The following is a 19,128-nucleotide window of genomic DNA, read 5'->3' on the forward strand; positions in this document are numbered from 1 at the left end:
ATGTTGTCTTCCAATTGGTCAAGGGTTTGTGGCTTATCCGCATAGACCAATGACTTTACATAGCCCCACAGAATGTAGTCTAACGGTGTTGAATCACAAGATCTTGGAGGCCAATTCACAGGTCCAAAACGTGAAATTAGGCGGTCACCAAACGTGTCTTTCAATAAATCGATTGTGGCACGAGATGTGTGATATGTTGCGCCGTCTTGTTGGAACCACAGCTCCTGGACATCATGGTTGTTCAATTCAGGAATGAAAAAGTTAGAAATCATGGCTCTATACCGATCACCATTGACTGTAACGTTCTGGCCATCATCGTTTTTGAAGAAGTACGGACCAATGATTCCACCAGCCCATAAAGCGCACCAAACAGTCAGTTTTTCTGGATGTAACGGTGTTTCGACATACACTTGAGGATTAGCTTCACTCCAAATGCGGCAGTTTTGTTTGTTGACGTAGCCATTCAACCAGAAGTGCGCTTCATCACTAAACAAAATAAAATGGACGTAGTGCGCGATACGTATTCCGCACAGAACCATTATTTTCGAAATGAAATTGCACTATTTGTAAGTGTTGTTCAGGCGTGAGTCTATTTATGATGAATTGTCAAACCAAACTGAGAATAAATCGCTTAACAGCTGTTGAATCGGTGGCCATCTTGAACAGTAATGCCAACTTAAAGTTATATACCTCGAAAAGAAACACCCGTTATTTCCGAAAGAGTTGAAGCAATGCATATCTCGCCTCCCTGACGAGTCGCCCTACCGTCGAGCCTACCAGAAATTTCACGTTCTATCAAGTGTAGAGTATACGAACTATGTTCAAAATAACATGAAAATGAGCTCATTAGTTTCACGTTCTATATTATTTTCAAAAATATATTTTCTTAACATGTATCGAACAAAATGACATACTATGTCGTTTTGTCCATCAGGATAGTATGTCATTTTGTCCGATACACACTTTTCATAATATTGAAGCACAATTTCAAAACAAAACCAATGCAGATATCATAAAGAAAAATTATTCTTCTTGAAATTAATTCAATTTGGGATGTACCTATGTGAAATAATCAAATAATATAACAAAATCTGATGGTGTCGTTTCACTATATAGAATTACGTACGAAAAAAGGAGTATGTATTCTAGTTATGCAACGAACATTGCTAGAAAAATTATTTTTCCGGCTGAGACTATCAAAATTTGTCCCTACTGATTTTTTCCCACGTTTTTTCCCTAGTCACAGCCCCCCCCCCCCTCCGAAGTGATATGATTATGATTTTTGGAAACTACTCTGAGAGCTCCAAAAGGGCAATCCTTCAACAGGACGAATTGCAGAAATTGAAAGTTGCTATTTAAATACTGTTATACATATATTATTGTTCGACAGAATTGGTAAATTTCGGGATATTTAGCCGTTGTCTAGTCGATTTTTCACCTGATGTTTCGCCTACTACTGCGGTAAGAATCATTTTCAGAGGTTTCTAAGTCGTAGATTGTAGCTCGATGCTGGATTTACCCGATTAGGAGATCTGCTATTTTGAAACTTCTGAAGATTCCAATTCAGTTGAGTATCAAATTTTGAAAAATTCATATTCCCAGAAATTGACCTGGAAATATGAAATTTCACACCTGTTATTCTACTGAATGGAGTATTTTTTAACGCTAGGTATAGCTCAATTAATTTCAGTGATATGAATTTTTTGATACGCCCTCGAAAAAGTCTTGATATGGGCATTAAAACATCAACCTGAGAGGTCTAGTATCTAGTAGATAAGTTTTGAAGTTGACCAAAAATCTAACGGCCAGGGTACGAATCCGAGAAGATTCGATAATTTTCATTTTATTAAATCGCGCTTCGGAAAACCTGTATTTATCGCTCTACACAACTGTTCACAACGAGATCAGATGAGTATACATCTGAATCATAACTGCGTACGTCTTCATTCTACTACTGGATTTGTCATTTCACTGATAAACACTTCAGTTTTCATCTAGCCTGCTGTTAGTAAAGATGGAGGTGAGTAAATTTTTGATCTAGTGTTTATAATTTTTGTACCGAATCGTATGAATATTGCAGTTTAGACTGATGTATTTTCACGGAATGGTAGAAAGAACTATGAGACTTTTGTTCTCAAATGCTGAAATGAGAGGATTATAATTTTTAGAACAAATGTGAGTATTTTTCGAATTTATTTTTCCCTCAGCGTTTCACTGCCTCCAAATTTATCGGTTCTTCACGTAATCTATCAATAGGTTTAATTCTACTTTCTTGATTTTCTTTATAACCCACGTCCCAACTAGTAGTTTACCATTCATATTCCAAGTAAATATAACTAGTTCTCCACTACGAATGATACAATTTGAAATAGTTGCAATGACATCTCTTAGGCCATTTTTTCAGTTCGGATATAAACCTTTGCAATCGAAGGCAATCTTTCATTCGATATATATATGTTCCTAGAATCTGCAAATAGTTAATCAATTCCTTAAATTATTCGGTCTAGATTTTTATTAACCCAGTGTAAAATTTCTGATAATTCAATTCTCGGAATCTCAAATTCGATAAAACTACAATTTTGATTCATTAGATAATTCATCCGATTATTCTAGTAATAAACGTTGCATAGAAGGTCATCTGGCGCCGGGGTTCGAATCCGTGAAGCTTAGATATTTTCGATTCAATTTATCAATTCGCTTTTCGGAAAACCCGTTTTTATCACTTTCCACCTTGTTTCCACGACTAGTTGAGGTGAGTGTACATCTTAATCATATTAACGTACGTCTTCAATCTGACTTGTCATTCCACTGATAAACAAGTCAGTTTTCATTGAAATCAGTCAGTTTTCATCCAGCGGTCTTTGAGTAAAGTTTGACGCGAGAAAATTTGTAACCTAGTGTTTTTTATTGTAGGGCCGAATCGCATGAACATTGCAATGTATTGTATAAAGTACTCCCCCTGAATGGTTTAGTGAACGATGTGCCGAAATGCAAGGATTTTAATTTTCGGAAACAAATGTGAGTATTTTCCAAATTAATTTTGACCTCAGAGTTTAACTTCCTCCTATTCATCGGTTTTTCACGTAGTCTTCCATTAGATTAAATTTTACTTCCTCAATTGTCTGATGTTCCTCGTCCCAACCAATAGTTTTTCCATTCATTTTCCTAGTACATTGTCACAATGACAACGGTGTGACATTTCTTATTTCGGTTCGAATATGTTCCAATACGAATTTGAAATCGAAAACAATCTTTCATTTGATTTATATCTTACTCATTTCAGTTTTCTTATTCTCAATTTTGTACCTTTGAAAAGGGTCTATCTTCTTATTAACCCAGTATTCTCGGAATTATGAACTCGAAAAAAACTCTCTAAATTTCAATCAGTGAATATTTCATCCGAATATACCAGTAATGATTATGTTATTGCAGATAGGAATCAATAAATTCTTTGAAAACGACTGAAGAATGATGTCAGAAAGCATTATGCGAAAACAATCGGAATGATACAGCAAAGCGAAACTAGACTAGTGTACAGTGTGGCCTATTTCAAATATTGTTTATATCTACTACTTTTCATCGACTAATATGCAGATAATTGTTATTTCTGTGAGATATTCTGTTGAAATATCGACATTAACTGTTGGCAAATTATTGATGTACATAAAGTTAGTAATTTTTTGAAATGTAAATGATACAAAGATTATACGCTGAATAAACTACAAATGAGGTTCCGTCACTCCAAAATGCGAATGATTATTTGTAATTGGAAGCTGAAAAAAAAAGAGAAAGCAGAAAAATATAAGAAAACAAAAAAAAAAAGAAAAAAAGAAAAATAAAACAAAAAAAGATAAAAAAGGATTAAAAAAGGGTGAAAAAAGGATTCAAAAGCTTCCAATTCCAATGAAGAGACAGTTTATGATTGTATTTTGTCTTAAGCAGAATGCAATTCAAGTCCTCATCGGTAATAATGAATTAAACCTCATTTGTCAGTTCTTCAGTGCTTTTGACTTTGAATTAGCTTTGTTTTCCATTGTTGAAGAAAATCGATCCTATTATTAATTATTTTATGTATTCTGATCGAACCGCGTTTTCATATCTATACGAATACGTCGATATTTTGCCAAACAGTTAGTCGATATAAAAGCAGGATATAAGATCTCATTGCGATTTGTCATTCATTAAATGAATTAAGTTAGAAATATTCGTACTTATTGTAATATTTATAGATTCAAACAATAGGTTTGTGAAATATTGTTATAATGTTATATTATTTATTCATTATATCTTACTTATGAATATTTTGAAATATAAAACAATATGTAACATGAATATGATTTGTGGTTTTAATATCTTTCTTGTACATTCAGTTACTCTGAGAGCTCCAAAGAGGCAGTCTTTCAGCGGGACAAATTGCAAAAATTAGAAGTATCATTAGGGATTATTATTTTTTTGTGATATTCTGTTAAAAATATCGAATTTAACTGTTTGTAAATTATCGATGGACATACAGTAGGTAATTTTTTTGTGATATTGATGATGCATGGAGTATACACTGGATAAACTACAAATGGGGTTCTTTCATTCTATTGAAATGCGGATTAGTTATTTGGAATTGGAGACTGAACCGAAAGAAAACAGAAAAAAAAGAGAAAACAAAAAAAAAAAAAAAGAAATGAAAAAAGAAAAAACTAGATAAAATGAAAAAATAAGAAAAGAAACCTGAGTTTAAAAGCCTCCAATTCCAATGAAAGGATAATTAATGGGTGTATTCTGTTTTCTGCAGAATACAATCTAAGTCCTTATCGGGAATAATAAATTAAATCTCATTTATCAGTTCTCCAGTGCTTTTAACTTTTAACTTCAAAATAGCTTTGTTTTCCCATCGGTAAAAAAAATCGATCCGATTATTAATTATTTTATGTGTTTTTATCAACTCGCGATTTCATATCTTCACGTCGATAATCTGCCAAACAGTTAATCGATATAGCAGAAAATTAAATATATTTCAATTCATAAATTAAGTCAAAAATAATCATAACTGAAACAATTATATATCAAACAATAATTTTGTAAAATATTGTTATAATTTTTTAATATTTATTTATTATATAAATTATGGTTTAACGTCTGTGTATCAACATTTAATTATTATTATTATTCATTTTAATTTAGCACTAGATCTCTTGAAATGTAAAATAATATGTTAAATGAATATGATGTCGATTTGAAGTGTGTAATCTTGCTTTTAGTTTCAGTTAGTCTGAGAGCTCAGAAAGGACAATCTTTCAACAGGACGAATATCAGAAATAAAAAGTTTGGGCCTCACCAAGAAGTTTATATTTAAATATTGTTATATATATTTTATATTATTTATCAATTATATTTTGTTGATAAATCTCTTGGAATGTGAATTAATATGTTACATGAATATGATTTTTAGGTACTAATTGCAGAAGTAAGAATTTTAGACCTCCCCGAAAAAATATTATGCTTGAACGAAAAAATCACGAATGGAATTAAAGAACATTAAGACCAGAATATTAGAATAAACCATTGGAATTTCATGCTGAGATAAGTTAAAAATGAGAACATTCAGGAAATTATACGAAGGGAGAGTTCTTGTTTTGTTGATTGTAAAAAATATTGTACGAATTGGAAAAAATGTTCGACGATTACATTCCACAGAAAAAAGTTGTGGAAACCAGAAAACGTTCTCATCAAAATAAGTCAGATTTTATCATGCGAGCTATGAGTAAAGATCGACGTGAAAAAACTTGCATTTATTGTTTTTGATTGTAGGGACAAATCATATGAATATTGCAGTGTGGTCTGAAGTATTTCCACTGAATGATATAAGGAAACTATGTGCCGTAATGGTATGATTATGATTTTTGGAGCTCAAAAGGACAATCCTTCAACGGGACGAATTGCAGAAATTAAAAGTTTAAGCCTCACCAAGAAGTTCATATTCAAATGTTGTCATATATTATATTGTTATAATTTTATATTTTTCATTTATTATATTTTATCAATAAATCTTTTGAAATGTAGATTAATATGTTAAATGAATATGATTTTGCGGTACGAATTTCAGAAATAAGAATTTTGAGCCTTCCCAAGAAGTTGTTTTGCATAAATGAAAAAAATGCTAATATAAACTGAAAATTAATTAATTAATTAATTTCATGCTGAGAGGAGTTAAAAATGAGGAGAATCTGGGAGTCCTTCGAAGGAAGCATTCTTGTTCAGAAAATCGAAAAAAATTCTTAGAGAATTGGGAAAAATGTTCAATGATTCAATCGCACTGAAAAAAGTTGGGAAAACCAGAAAATGTGAAATAGGTTTGGAGAAAGCGTAAAACGATTGGACCTGGAGTGTTTTGATCCAAGTTGCAGTTTCGCTTGCATGAAATTGACAATTTTCTGGTAACGAATTACCATTCACTGTTGAGTAAGAAATCTACAGTATGGCGTATGAAGTGGTTATGGGTCACAGTAACAAAGCCTTTTATGTATTCTTATCGAAACGCGTTTTCATATCTTTACGTCGATATTCTGCCAAACAGTTAATCGATATAACAACAGGTTATTAAATTTAGTTAGAAATATTTGTACTTATTGTAATATTTATAGATTCAAACAATAGGTTTGTGAAATATTATATATTAGTTATATTATTTATTCATTATATTTCACCTATAAATATTTTGAAATATAAAACAATATGTAACATGAATATGATTTGTGGTTTTAATATCTTTCTTGTACTTTCAGTTACTCTGAGAGCTCCAAAGAGGCAGTCTTTCAGCGGGACAAATTGCAAAAATTAGAAGTATCATTAAGGATTATTATTTTTTCGTGATATTCTGTTGAAATATCGAATTTAACTGTTTGTAAATTATCGATGGATATAAAGTAGGTAATTTTTTGTGTGATATTGATGATACATGGAGTATACACTGGATAAACTACAAATGGGGTTCTTTCATTCTATTGAAATGCGGATTAATTATTTGGAATTGGAGGCTGAACCGAAAGAAAACACAAAACAAAAAAAAAAGAGAAATATAAAAAAAAAAGGAAAAACCAAAAAACATAAAAAAAGAAAAAACAGATAAAATAAAAAAATAAGAAAAGAAACCTTAGTTAAAAAGCCTCCAATTCCAAAGAAAGGATAATTAATGGTTGTATTTTATCTTCTGCAGAATACAATCCAAGTCCTAATCGGGAATAATAAATTAAATCTCATTTATCAGTTCTCCAGTGCTTTTAACTTCTAAATAGCTCTGTTTTAACATCGGTAAAAAAATTCTATTCGATTATTCATTATTTTATGTATTTTTATCAACTTGCGATTTCATATCTTTACGTCGATAATCTGCCAAACAGTTAATCGATATAGCAGAATATAGAATATATTTCCATTCATTAATTAAGTTGAAAAAATCATTATTATTGTAATATTTATAGATTCAAATAAAAGAGTTGTAGAATATTGTTATAATTTTATAATATTTATTTATTATATTTAATCAATAGATCTATTGAAATGTAAAATAGTTTATTACATGAATGTGATGTAGATTCAAGGTGTGTAATCTTTCTTTCAGTTTAAGCTCAAAAAGGACAATCTTTCAACAGGACGAATTGCAGAAATTAGAAGTTTGAGACTCCCAAGAAGTTTATTTTTGAATATTGTCATATATATTGTTAAATATAAATGTATCATTTATATTTTGTCAATATAAATACCTTGGAATGTGAATAAAAATGTAACATGAATATGATTTTGGGGTACTAATTGCAGAAATAGGAATTTTAGGCCTGCCCGAAAATTATTATGCTTGAACGAAAAAATTGTGAATGAAAATAAAAAAATTAAGACCAGACAATATTCGATTTAACCCTTGGAATTTCAGGCTGAGACAAGTTAAAAATGAGGTCCTTTAGGAATTCATTCGAAGGGAGTGTTCTTGTTTTGTTGATAGAAAAAAATGCTTGAAGAATTGGGAAAAATGTTCGACGATTACAATCCACCGAAGAAAGTTGTGAAAACCAGGAAACGTTCTCATCGAAATTGGTCAGATTTAATCATTTAATCAAGAGGACTATGAGTAAAGATCGACGAGAGAAAACTTGTATTTATTGTTTTTGATTGTAGGGCCAAATCGTATGAAGATTGAGTGTGGTCTGAAGTATTCCCACAGAATGGTATAAGTGAACTTAGTGCCGAAGTGATATGATTATGATTTTTGGAAATCACTCTGAGAGCTCCAAAAGGGCAATCCTTCAACGGGACGAATTGCAAAAATTAAAAGTTTAAGCCTCACCAAGAAGTTTATATTCAAATGTTGTCATATATTATATTGTTATAATTTCATATTTTTCATTTATTATATTTTATCAATAAATCTTTTAATATGTTATATAAATATGACCTCGCGGTACGAATTTCAGAAATAAGAATTTTGAGCCTCCCCAAGAAGTTGTTTTGCATAAACAAAAAAATTGCTAATGAAAACTGAAAATTAAGACCAGACAAAATTTAGTTCAACCTTTTGAATTTCATGCTGAGAGGAGTTAAAAATGAAGATATTCTGGGAGTCCTTCGAAGGAAGCATTCTTGTTCTGAAAATCGAAAAAAAAATGCTTAGAGAATTGGGAAAATTGTTCAATGATTCAATCGCACTGAAAAAAGTTGGGAAAACCAGAAAAAGTGAAATAGGTTTAAAGAAAGCGTAAAACGATTGGACCTGGAGTGTTTTGATCTAAGTTGTAGTTTCGCTTGCATGAAACTGACACCTTTTCTGGTTACGAAACCAGAAAACTCACTGTTGAGTTAGAAATCAACAGTGTGGCCTATGAAGTGGTTATGGTTCACAGTAACAAAGCCTTCACACCTGCATGCTTCAAGCCTCTGAAGTATTTCACAGAGGCTTAGGGGAGTCCGTATAGGAAAAGTTGAACAAATGTAGATACCTTATCAATTTGTTCAATGAAATTGTTAGTGAGTTATTAGATTTATTATTTATATTGGATCTAGATTTCTATCTGATTTGAGATTAGTTAGACTGGCGAAAAAAAGCATAGGAAATAATGAAAGCTCCAACGGGTCGATGAGACAGGAACTGTAGAAATGAAACCAGATAATCGAAGTGGGTTGAACCTCCATCAGGCACTATAATTTTTAAAGTGGAAAAATGAAAAATCTAAAAGAACATCAAGGATACAGAACATTCATGTGGGCTTGAGAAAGAACAAGGCATACTGAAAAATCTCCTGAAGGAATTAACACAGACTTTCAGAAGGAAAAATTCAGATTGCATGGAACCACTCAATAATTCCTATTGAAATCCAGGGAAGGGTTCAGTAGTACAGTAGACTCTCGTTAACTCGAAACACCACGGGACCAAGATTTTTCGTCGAGTTACGAATAGTTCGACATAGGAGTAGTTCGAGTTATACAGGTCATTATTGATTAAATTCGACTTACAGAGGTAATGATATATAGAGATAAGCCGAGAGGTAAACCAAATGGTAATTCGGTTATAGAGGTAAAGAATAGTGATATTTATTGCCTATAAGTTCCCTATATTCCCTGAGAGTAGATCGTACATATTTGATAAATTTACTGAAAAATTTATTGACAATCGAAAATTTCACAATGAGATAAATCAACGTGTCTTTGTGTTGACAAAAGCCAATTGACAAATTCTAAATATTTTAAGAGTTTATCTGTTGAAGGAGTCTGATTTAGACTCTAAAACGTCAAAAGAGTTAATTAATTCATAGTGTTATTGTTCGTTTTTTTTTTGGTAACATTTTTTCCATCCTAACAAATTATTACAATTATTGCGCAGGAGCATTTCATTCAAATTGTTTAAGCTTGTTTAAGAATTTTAGAGTGAAAACTCTAAATAAGTTTTTCGTAAAAAATCCAATCTACCAAGAGATCTCTCAGGGGCTCAAGAAAGTCGGGATAAAAAACATTGAACAAAAAATGTATTTCCAAAAACCTTTACCTCACAATGCAATTATTGCATCATTAAATACGCTCGATTCATCGACACGTTTCGACTTGTGCGACGGGGTTTGGAATTACTACTGACTTCGAGTTATAGAAGTAGATTAAGTGCGTCTTCGACTTAAAGAGGTAAAAATGGTGAAATTTATCCGTAAAATCGTCTCGAGTTAAGCATGGAATTTTTTTCGGCTTAGATAGGTTTTTCCAAGGGGATTGAAAATAATTCGTGTTAACGAGGATTTCGAATTAACGAAGGTCCACTGTAGTTTATTTTCAATTGGCAATCGATCAATGAAACCGGTGGTTATTTTACTGTTTTCAGCTTTTGCTCTCAATATTGAAAATTTATTATTATTCTGCAGTTACAATTCAAAATCTCAGATTCTCCAGAAAATGCAGTTTATTTTTCCTTAAAAATCGGTCAATGAATATAGTGGTTGAGGTTCTCATTTAAGCTAGAGTGGTTGTAATTTTCCAAAGATTCACCTGGCTCAGCATTCCTGTCATGTCTATCAGTTGGTAGTCATATTATGAGTGTTGAATTTTGAACAGATGGAATTTTTGAGAGATCCACTCAACTTTACGCTTTCATTATATGTACCAATTGGTAGATATGATGAGAGTGTGAACTTCTGGAAAGGTTGTAATTTTCCAAAGATTCACCTGGCTCAGCATTCCTGTCATGTCTATGAGTTCGTAGTCATGATAAGAGTGTTGAATTCTATAAAAGTTGTAGTATTTGAAAGAGACTCAACTTCACTCTCATATCATGTGTACCAGTTGGTATCTATGATAAGAGTTTATAGAGTTGTAATCTTTGAAATATTTACTAAAGTTCGCGATCTAATTATGTCTATCAGTTGGTAGTCATGATGAGATAGCACAATTTTAGACAGGTTGCGATCTTTAAAAATTAACTCTCCCCTTAGTGGTCTGCAGAGGGATTTACCCTTTGCGGACGTTAAAGTCGGTTACACACGAAAGAACTCAGACCGAGCTCAATTCAGCTGATATTTTTTCAATATTCAGGATGAGTGAGAGGGGTTTACCCTTTGCAGGGGCTAAAGTCGGTAAAACCTGAAAGAACTCAGCCCGAGCTCAATCCTGCTGATATTTTTTTTCAATATCCAGGATGAGTGAATATTCCCCTTAGTGGGAGTGAGAAAGCCTCTGCAGAGGGGTTTACCCTTTGCAGGGGCTAAAGTCGGTAAAACCTGAAAGAACTCAGCCCGAGCTCAATCCTGCTGATATTTTTTTTCAATATCCAGGATGAGTGAATATTCCCCTTAGTGGGAGTGAGAAAGCCTCTGCAGAGGGGTTTACCCTTTGCAGGGGCTAAAGTCGGTAAAACCTGAAAGAACTCAGCCCGAGCTCAATCCTGCTGATATTTTTTTTCAATATCCAGGATGAGTGAATATTCCCCTTAGTGGGAGTGAGAAAGCCTCTGCAGAGGGGTTTACCCTTTGCAGGGGCTAAAGTCGGTAAAACCTGAAAGAACTCAGCCCGAGCTCAATCCTGCTGATATTTTTTTCAATATCCAGGATGAGTGAATATTCCCCTTAGTGGGAGTGAGGAAGCCTCTGCAGAGGGGTTTACCCTTTGCAGGGGCTAAAGTCGGTAAAACCTGAAAGAACTCAGCCCGAGCTCAATCCTGCTGATATTTTTTTTCAATATCCAGGATGAGTGAATATTCCCCTTAGTGGGAGTGAGAAAGCCTCTGCAGAGGGGTTTACCCTTTGCAGGGGCTAAAGTCGGTAAAACCTGAAAGAACTCAGCCCGAGCTCAATCCTGCTGATATTTTTTTTCAATATCCAGGATGAGTGAATATTCCCCTTAGTGGGAGTGAGAAAGCCTCTGCAGAGGGGTTTACCCTTTGCAGGGGCTAAAGTCGGTAAAACCTGAAAGAACTCAGCCCGAGCTCAATCCTGCTGATATTTTTTTCAATATCCAGGATGAGTGAATATTCCCCTTAGTGGGAGTGAGGAAGCCTCTGCAGAGGGGTTTACCCTTTGCAGGGGCTAAAGTCGGTAAAACCTGAAAGAACCCAGCCCGAGCTCAATGCAGCTGATATTTTTTTTCAATATCCAGGATGAGTGAATATTCCCCTTAGTGGGAGTGAGAAAGCCTCTGCAGAGGGGTTTACCCTTTGCAGGGGCTAAAGTCGGTAAAACCTGAAAGAACTCAGCCCGAGCTCAATCCAGCTGATATTTTTTTCAATATCCAGGATGAGTGAATATTCCCCTTAGTGGGAGTGAGAAAGCCTCTGCAGAGGGGTTTACCCTTTGCAGGGGCTAAAGTCGGTAAAACCTGAAAGAACTCAGCCCGAGCTCAATCCAGCTGATATTTTTTTCAATATCCAGGATGAGTGAATATTCCCCTTAGTGGGAGTGAGAAAGCCTCTGCAGAGGGGTTTACCCTTTGCAGGGGCTAAAGTCGGTAAAACCTGAAAGAACCCAGCCCGAGCTCAATGCAGCTGATATTTTTTTTCAATATCCAGGATGAGTGAATATTCCCCTTAGTGGGAGTGAGAAAGCCTCTGCAGAGGGGTTTACCCTTTGCAGGGGCTAAAGTCGGTAAAACCTGAAAGAACTCAGCCCGAGCTCAATCCTGCTGATATTTTTTTCAATATCCAGGATGAGTGAATATTCCCCTTAGTGGGAGTGAGAAAGCCTCTGCAGAGGGGTTTACCCTTTGCAGGGGCTAAAGTCGGTAAAACCTGAAAGAACTCAGCCCGAGCTCAATCCAGCTGATATTTTTTTCAATATCCAGGATGAGTGAATATTCCCCTTAGTGGGAGTGAGAAAGCCTCTGCAGAGGGGTTTACCCTTTGCAGGGGCTAAAGTCGGTAAAACCTGAAAGAACTCAGCCCGAGCTCAATCCAGCTGATATTTTTTTCAATATCCAGGATGAGTGAATATTCCCCTTAGTGGGAGTGAGGAAGCCTCTGCAGAGGGGTTTACCCTTTGCAGGGGCTAAAGTCGGTAAAACCTGAAAGAACCCAGCCCGAGCTCAATCCTGCTGATATTTTTTTCAATATCCAGGATGAGTGAATGTTCCCCTTAGTGGAAGTGAGAAAGCCTCTGCAGAGGGGTTTACCCTTTGCAGAGACTGAAGTCGGTTTCGAATGAAAGAACTTGAGCCCGAGCTCAATCCTGCTGATATTTTGCTTGAATGGAGTTGCTTGAAAAAACAGTTATACAGCATTTATCATCTTTGCTCAAGATAAAAAACTATTGATTTCAGAAACTCCGTCAATTATTGGAGATAATCTATAAAAATCAGGAGGAAGTGAAATATTAGGTTATTTAGTTTTTCATTCTGAAAGTCACTGTTGATTTTGAATTAGTACATTGTTTTATGAACTGAATCGAATATGTAACATAAAAATCTCCAGTTTCCACTAGTACTTATTGACAGAAGAAAACTCTCAAAAGTAACGTGACTTCCCGGATTTATAACTGGAGTTTCTTCATCGTTAATTCATTATAATTGTGTTTCCTACCTAATGAAAGCTCATTTCATTCTTCTAATGGTAACGAAAGTATTAACCCGATATAATGTAACAGATCGTTTTCGAGTTATTATCGTAGCTATCCGAGTTATAAATGAATAAAATGAACTCTAGATACCTATTGAAAATAAATATTTAGAAATGAAATAAACACCAATCACTCTTATTTCCCTATTGTGTTTCTTTTCATTTTAGCTAAAATCTCCATCACATTGACAGAAAGTTTTTCATTTGAAAAATTCCAAATTCCCTAAAAGTCCTTATACAACCCTGGCAGAAATCGATATCTGCTAGGGGTTGATTGCACCCCATATTTTATTGACTTGCGCTGTGTGTCGGCTACACGCCCTTTTTGTAATGGAAGTCACTGCTTTCACCAATACCAACTACACAACTACCACCCTAAAATGGCTGAAATGCTTTCTTGTGAACAGGACCGTACTGAAGTTGTTCAACATTTCGAGTTGATATTCCATTTCGTTTCATCAATTTTATTATCGTTAGGAATGTTTGAATATTTGAACATCAAATTAATGCAAATCTTTTAATTGCAAACAAAACTTATAAAATATTTTTCTTGGATATTCTTGTATTTTTTTCTCGGTGCAAATTCTTACTAGAAAATTCAGTATTCTGATCCGTCGCTAGGCAGCAACCTTTCGCGTAATGTTTTTGGTTTTGAAAAAATAATTTTCCGACAAGTCAAAAAAAAGTAGACTTGAAAATTCTTCGGGAATTCAGTTTAAAAAAAAAGTACAATTAACTCGAACAGTTTTCAACATATGATATTTTATATCATTATTACCATGAAATTTTTAGAAAAAAGTGGCTCACGTCTAGAACTACCACAGAAAAATAATGACCAGTGGGGTAATTCTAAATCAGAATTTCATGTAGATTATGGGTATTTTATAAAAAAAATGGGCATTAATTACGCACAGGTAGATATTTCGCGAAATAAATACCTCTGTAATTTTTTTAAGTTTATAGTGAATAAACATTATATTATTATTATTATTATATTTCCGTTCAAAAACGCGAGGTGTTATCGTGTTTCAGTACTGTCGGAGCAGCCTGTGGAGTCAAAAATATTTTCACCATATTTTCGCTGAGTGCTGTCGATTCCGTCAAAATTTGAATCATTTTCCTAGCCCTAAATTTACCGGAGTTATGGACAGATTGATCACTATTGACTGTATACAGAGTGTTTCCAAATTAGACGTTAACGTTTGAACCATGGAGGACGTGCTAGTATAACTCTTTAGCGTTAACCAAAAATCAATAGTTTATGAGATAGGGTAAATGCACTGGTTCTCGACCAGTTAACAGAATCATCGATTTCGAGCACGATTTTTTCACACATAAACTTGAACATAAACAATTATTGAAGTAACATATTGGTTCTCGACCACTTTGGTCGAGAAATAAAAGATAAAAATTTTCCAATACCAGTTCGCGACCGCCGAATATTGAACAAAAAAATATACATTTATTTGCTTTTTGATTGAAATACACTCGAAAATATATCTTATAGTTGATATGGAACGAAATATACACACATAATTCATTTTAAATAAGAAATAATTAATATTTTCTGGTCATATATCACAAAGCACTTTTCTAAGAGAGGACGAGAAAGAACCCTTTTCTATGAAAGACGATTATAAACTAATTTTTAGCGCGAAAACTTTGACCTATACCACTACTATGCAAACTATCTTGGAAGGGTAGAATGGTCGAGAACACGTACCGCGAAAATATTTTGCACTACAAGATATATTTTTATTATTATTTTATCTCAAATCACGGAATGGTCGAGAACCAGTGCCGGTCGGCCAACCAGTGCATTTACCCTACTTGACCTCTTGGGATTTTCAAAAGATTTCTCCCTTACATCACTTTTCTTCATTTTTTTACGTTGACCAAATATATGATTTTAATTTTGGATTATTTTCGTGGCCAGCTTGAAGTCCGGATCTAACACTAACACTTGTACTATATTTAAGCACATTTTAATTGTGGTTGTAATCTCAAATAAATAAATTGAAAAATTGAACACCGTTAGAATAGATAAAGTCGCGAGAAGATTGCAAATAAATTACAGGTGGAAAGTAACAACTAAAGAAATAAGAAAGAGGTTACGTGCTCAATTAAGAAATGGAAGAGGTCATTTCAAATATAATTTATGAATACATTTTCTACTGTAATTTTGAGTTTAACTGCAATAAAAATATACTTAATTCATTACTTCCCCTTCTTCGATTCTTCCCCCTTTCAAATCAAAGTCTGCTGAAAAAAACCAGTGCAAGCATTCTAACGAAAACTTGTTTAGGAAATAAAGAAGTTTTCAAAATAATTTCTTCAAACATAAATTGTAGAATTCGAAAGTTGCAGGTAAATTTATATCATAAATTAACTATTTTTTTCTTCATATACACCAACTTTCAAATCATTTTTCATACATATCAAATCCTTTTCTGATGAAAATAATCCAAAATTTAAATCAAACTAGGTAAACATAGAAAAAATTGATGAAGAATGAAGTAAGGCGAGAATTTTTCTTGAAAACACAAGAAATCAAATATCTCTAAACTGTTGATTGTCGGTTATCAAAAAATATGGCTAAATCGACAGCGAATGAGTGATATCCTTCAAGGTTCACGTCTAATATGGAAACACCCTGTTTTTGCTATATAGTTCTTATATGCTGTCGTGAGCATCGAATTCGGAACATCCTGTGCTTTTTCGACAGAGTTTTAAAACAGGTTTTACTTCTCCTACAACGCTGGAGTGTTTTAGTTTTACTGAGACAATCAGTATAGTTTAAGTTCTAGAGAATCCTTTCATCTCTGTAGATTTTTCTTCTCTTCATAAACCCAAGACCGACACACACAAAACAGGCGTACACACAGCATCTTTTCCCATCATCATAGATCAACGTTCCTCTTTGTTTCCACATTAACCACTTAACGCACTTCTTCCACAGATCATTCAGAACCCTTCACAGTGATTTACAACCGAAAAATCCAGCTCTGATTTATAGCAACCAGTCCGACGTCGGTCCATGAAAATCTCGTTATTTTTCCCGAATGATAAAGGCGGTTCGAGGCGCGACTCGAGTCGCGAGCGCGGGTACGGAGAGCCAAAAGAGACGGGGTCCGATCTGAACTACTTTTTCGAACTGAAATTATGAATTAACACTTCGGATGCAGGAACTGACGTTGGGGCACGTTTGGCCGTAAAAAAACACGCATAAAATCGAAACAACGAGATAACAATGGGCCCCGGTTTCGTTAGGATTGGAAAAAGAGTTGAGGTCATTCGGGTCGTAAAAAATTGGAGCTGATGGTATAGTGCGATTTGAGTATGGGGCTGATGTGTTGTATTTGTGACTTTTCTCGGAAGGTGCGTCAAGTCGTTTCCTGTATCTCGTAAATATTCATTCTGGAGTCGAAGTGTGATTTGTTGAACGCTAGACAGTTGGGTGAAGAAATGGGTTTTTAAATTATTTTTACCCATACTTCAGACACAGTTGATTTTATTAAAAAAGTTCAAAATTGAAGTTTGATGTACCAACTTAATCTCTTCTTTACTTCTTTAGGCCGTAAGTGTGCAAAACAGTATTTTTTGTGCAGGTGTGCTCCTCAGAGCTACTCGAGATCTATTCGAGTTAGAAAAAAGTACGTAGACGTCAGAACTCCTTCCTTATTGATAATATAAAATATCTGGAAACAGATAATACACTGAACCAAAAGTGTGCCTAAATGAAAAAGTTCATTGTATTGATGAATTCAGTCATCATTTTTCAACCGATGAACAGTCGTTCATCATATTCATGATTTTTTTCATCGGATTCAAGAATAACTTCCAATTTCCAATAAATTGTTCATTTTTATGTTCACTTCATTATTCGATCGGTTGATATCAAGATATCAATAAGTACAAAGTTACACATCATATTAAAATAGTTCTTCTATACAATGAATCTTCAACAACGAGTATTCAGAATCATGATATTCACGCTTGAGGATTCATAATATCAATATACCTACGTTAAGTAATGAAATTTCATTATATTGATGAAAAAGTAAATTGTATCATTGCAATCATTTTTGTGATTGCCATTCTTTTAGTCCAGTAGACAGAGCAAAAAAGTAGGGTCTGCTGGAAAAATTTTCGAACTCGAAGAAACTTCTACAGATTGTTCGAGGGTGCTGTTAGATGATTCTGTGAGTTATCCATCACCCTGTGCTAACTTGAGGAGGGCCGAAGAACCTCAACATTTTGGGTAATGTGTCAGTTTTTTGCTCATAACTTCCAAGCTAAGTAATTGTCGACCAAAACGTTCAATTTTGAAATTGAAGAGCGCTGAATTCTCTACAGTTCTGTATCCACAAACTTTTTCCTAAACCTAATATCATCCGAGATACAGCCGATCAAAATTAGAGGAATTTTCTCAAAATAATCGAAATTGGCAAAAAACGAAGGTTTTTGTGTGTTATGAAAAAGAAAATCTTCTTTAGGTAATGTTGTGAAAGATCTACTTTTTATCATTCAGATTTTTCTACCCTTAGTTTTTCCCCGAACATTTAATTCTTTGCCCAAAGACTAAAACAAGGTTAGGTTAGGTTCTTTCCCGAGATCAGCACCTTAACGTGGCGGGAGGGCTTGTAGTAACTGCCTACTGTAAAGTAGACTGTTAAACTAAGACCGACTATAGAAAATGTGGAGTGGCTTATCGTACCCTGCTAGTGCTACATTACCTCAACAATCCTTTGTTTTCCAAACACCACATCCCAGCCTCCTACATTACCTCAACAATCCTAATATGTTCTTCCCAAACACCACATCCTTGGCAATACCTCGTCCATCCTTAAAAAATCCTTAAATGTCTACCCCTCCAAGTGACAAGTTCTAGCAGAACGAGCAACACCAGAAGAAAAACAGAGACCAAGAAGAAGGTAGAGGCTCCGAACCGACTAGATAGAGGCCATAAAGGTAGGTGGAAATTATTGACAGGTCTAGCAGAACGAGGCACAAGAGGCCGAGAAGGAACAAGAACATTTGGTATGGGGTAAAATAGGGGTTACTTGTGTTTCCGAGGGCGCCAGTTTAAGACCTAGAGTGTAATAATACTCGGTACTATTAGAGAAGTAACTACGATTTTTATGTCCTCGAATCTTAATGAACTAGGTTAACAAAAAGTATATGACATGCCAATTTCGATAGCAAATCCACAGGGTGATATTTTCTCTGGAACACTACTACCCCTGAAGGAAAACAAGGGATAGTGTTCCAAAGAAAATATCACCCTGTGGATTTGCTATCGAATTTGGCATGCCACATGGTGTGAACTATCAATGATAATAGTCATGTCAAATTTCAGTTGAATATCTTGTGAAGTGTAGATACTATAAGGAAAAAACTTGACCAAAATAACTTTAACACACTGTATCTCGAAAACAAATGACAATCGTATAAGTACATATGAGTTTTTTTGAATTATTTTCACGTGTACAATACGCTCCTGGAGTTTGGCCAGTTACTCCCGACTCACCCTGTATATAACGATCAATAAACATTCAACTTAT

General features: G+C 34.3%; 1 long non-coding RNA gene across 1 annotated transcript; it reads left to right on the forward strand.

The window, feature by feature from the left end:
* Positions 1-1,908: 1,908 nt before the first annotated feature.
* On the forward strand, positions 1,909-4,334 carry LOC123670582. The gene is made up of 3 exons (XR_006745931.1): positions 1,909-2,175; positions 2,914-3,018; positions 3,433-4,334. It is a non-coding gene; the product is annotated as an uncharacterized LOC123670582 (long non-coding RNA).
* The last annotated feature ends 14,794 nt before the right edge of the window (positions 4,335-19,128 follow it).

Source organism: Harmonia axyridis, chromosome 1 (assembly GCF_914767665.1).
Source record: "Harmonia axyridis chromosome 1, icHarAxyr1.1, whole genome shotgun sequence".
NCBI classification, from domain to species: domain Eukaryota; kingdom Metazoa; phylum Arthropoda; class Insecta; order Coleoptera; family Coccinellidae; genus Harmonia; species Harmonia axyridis.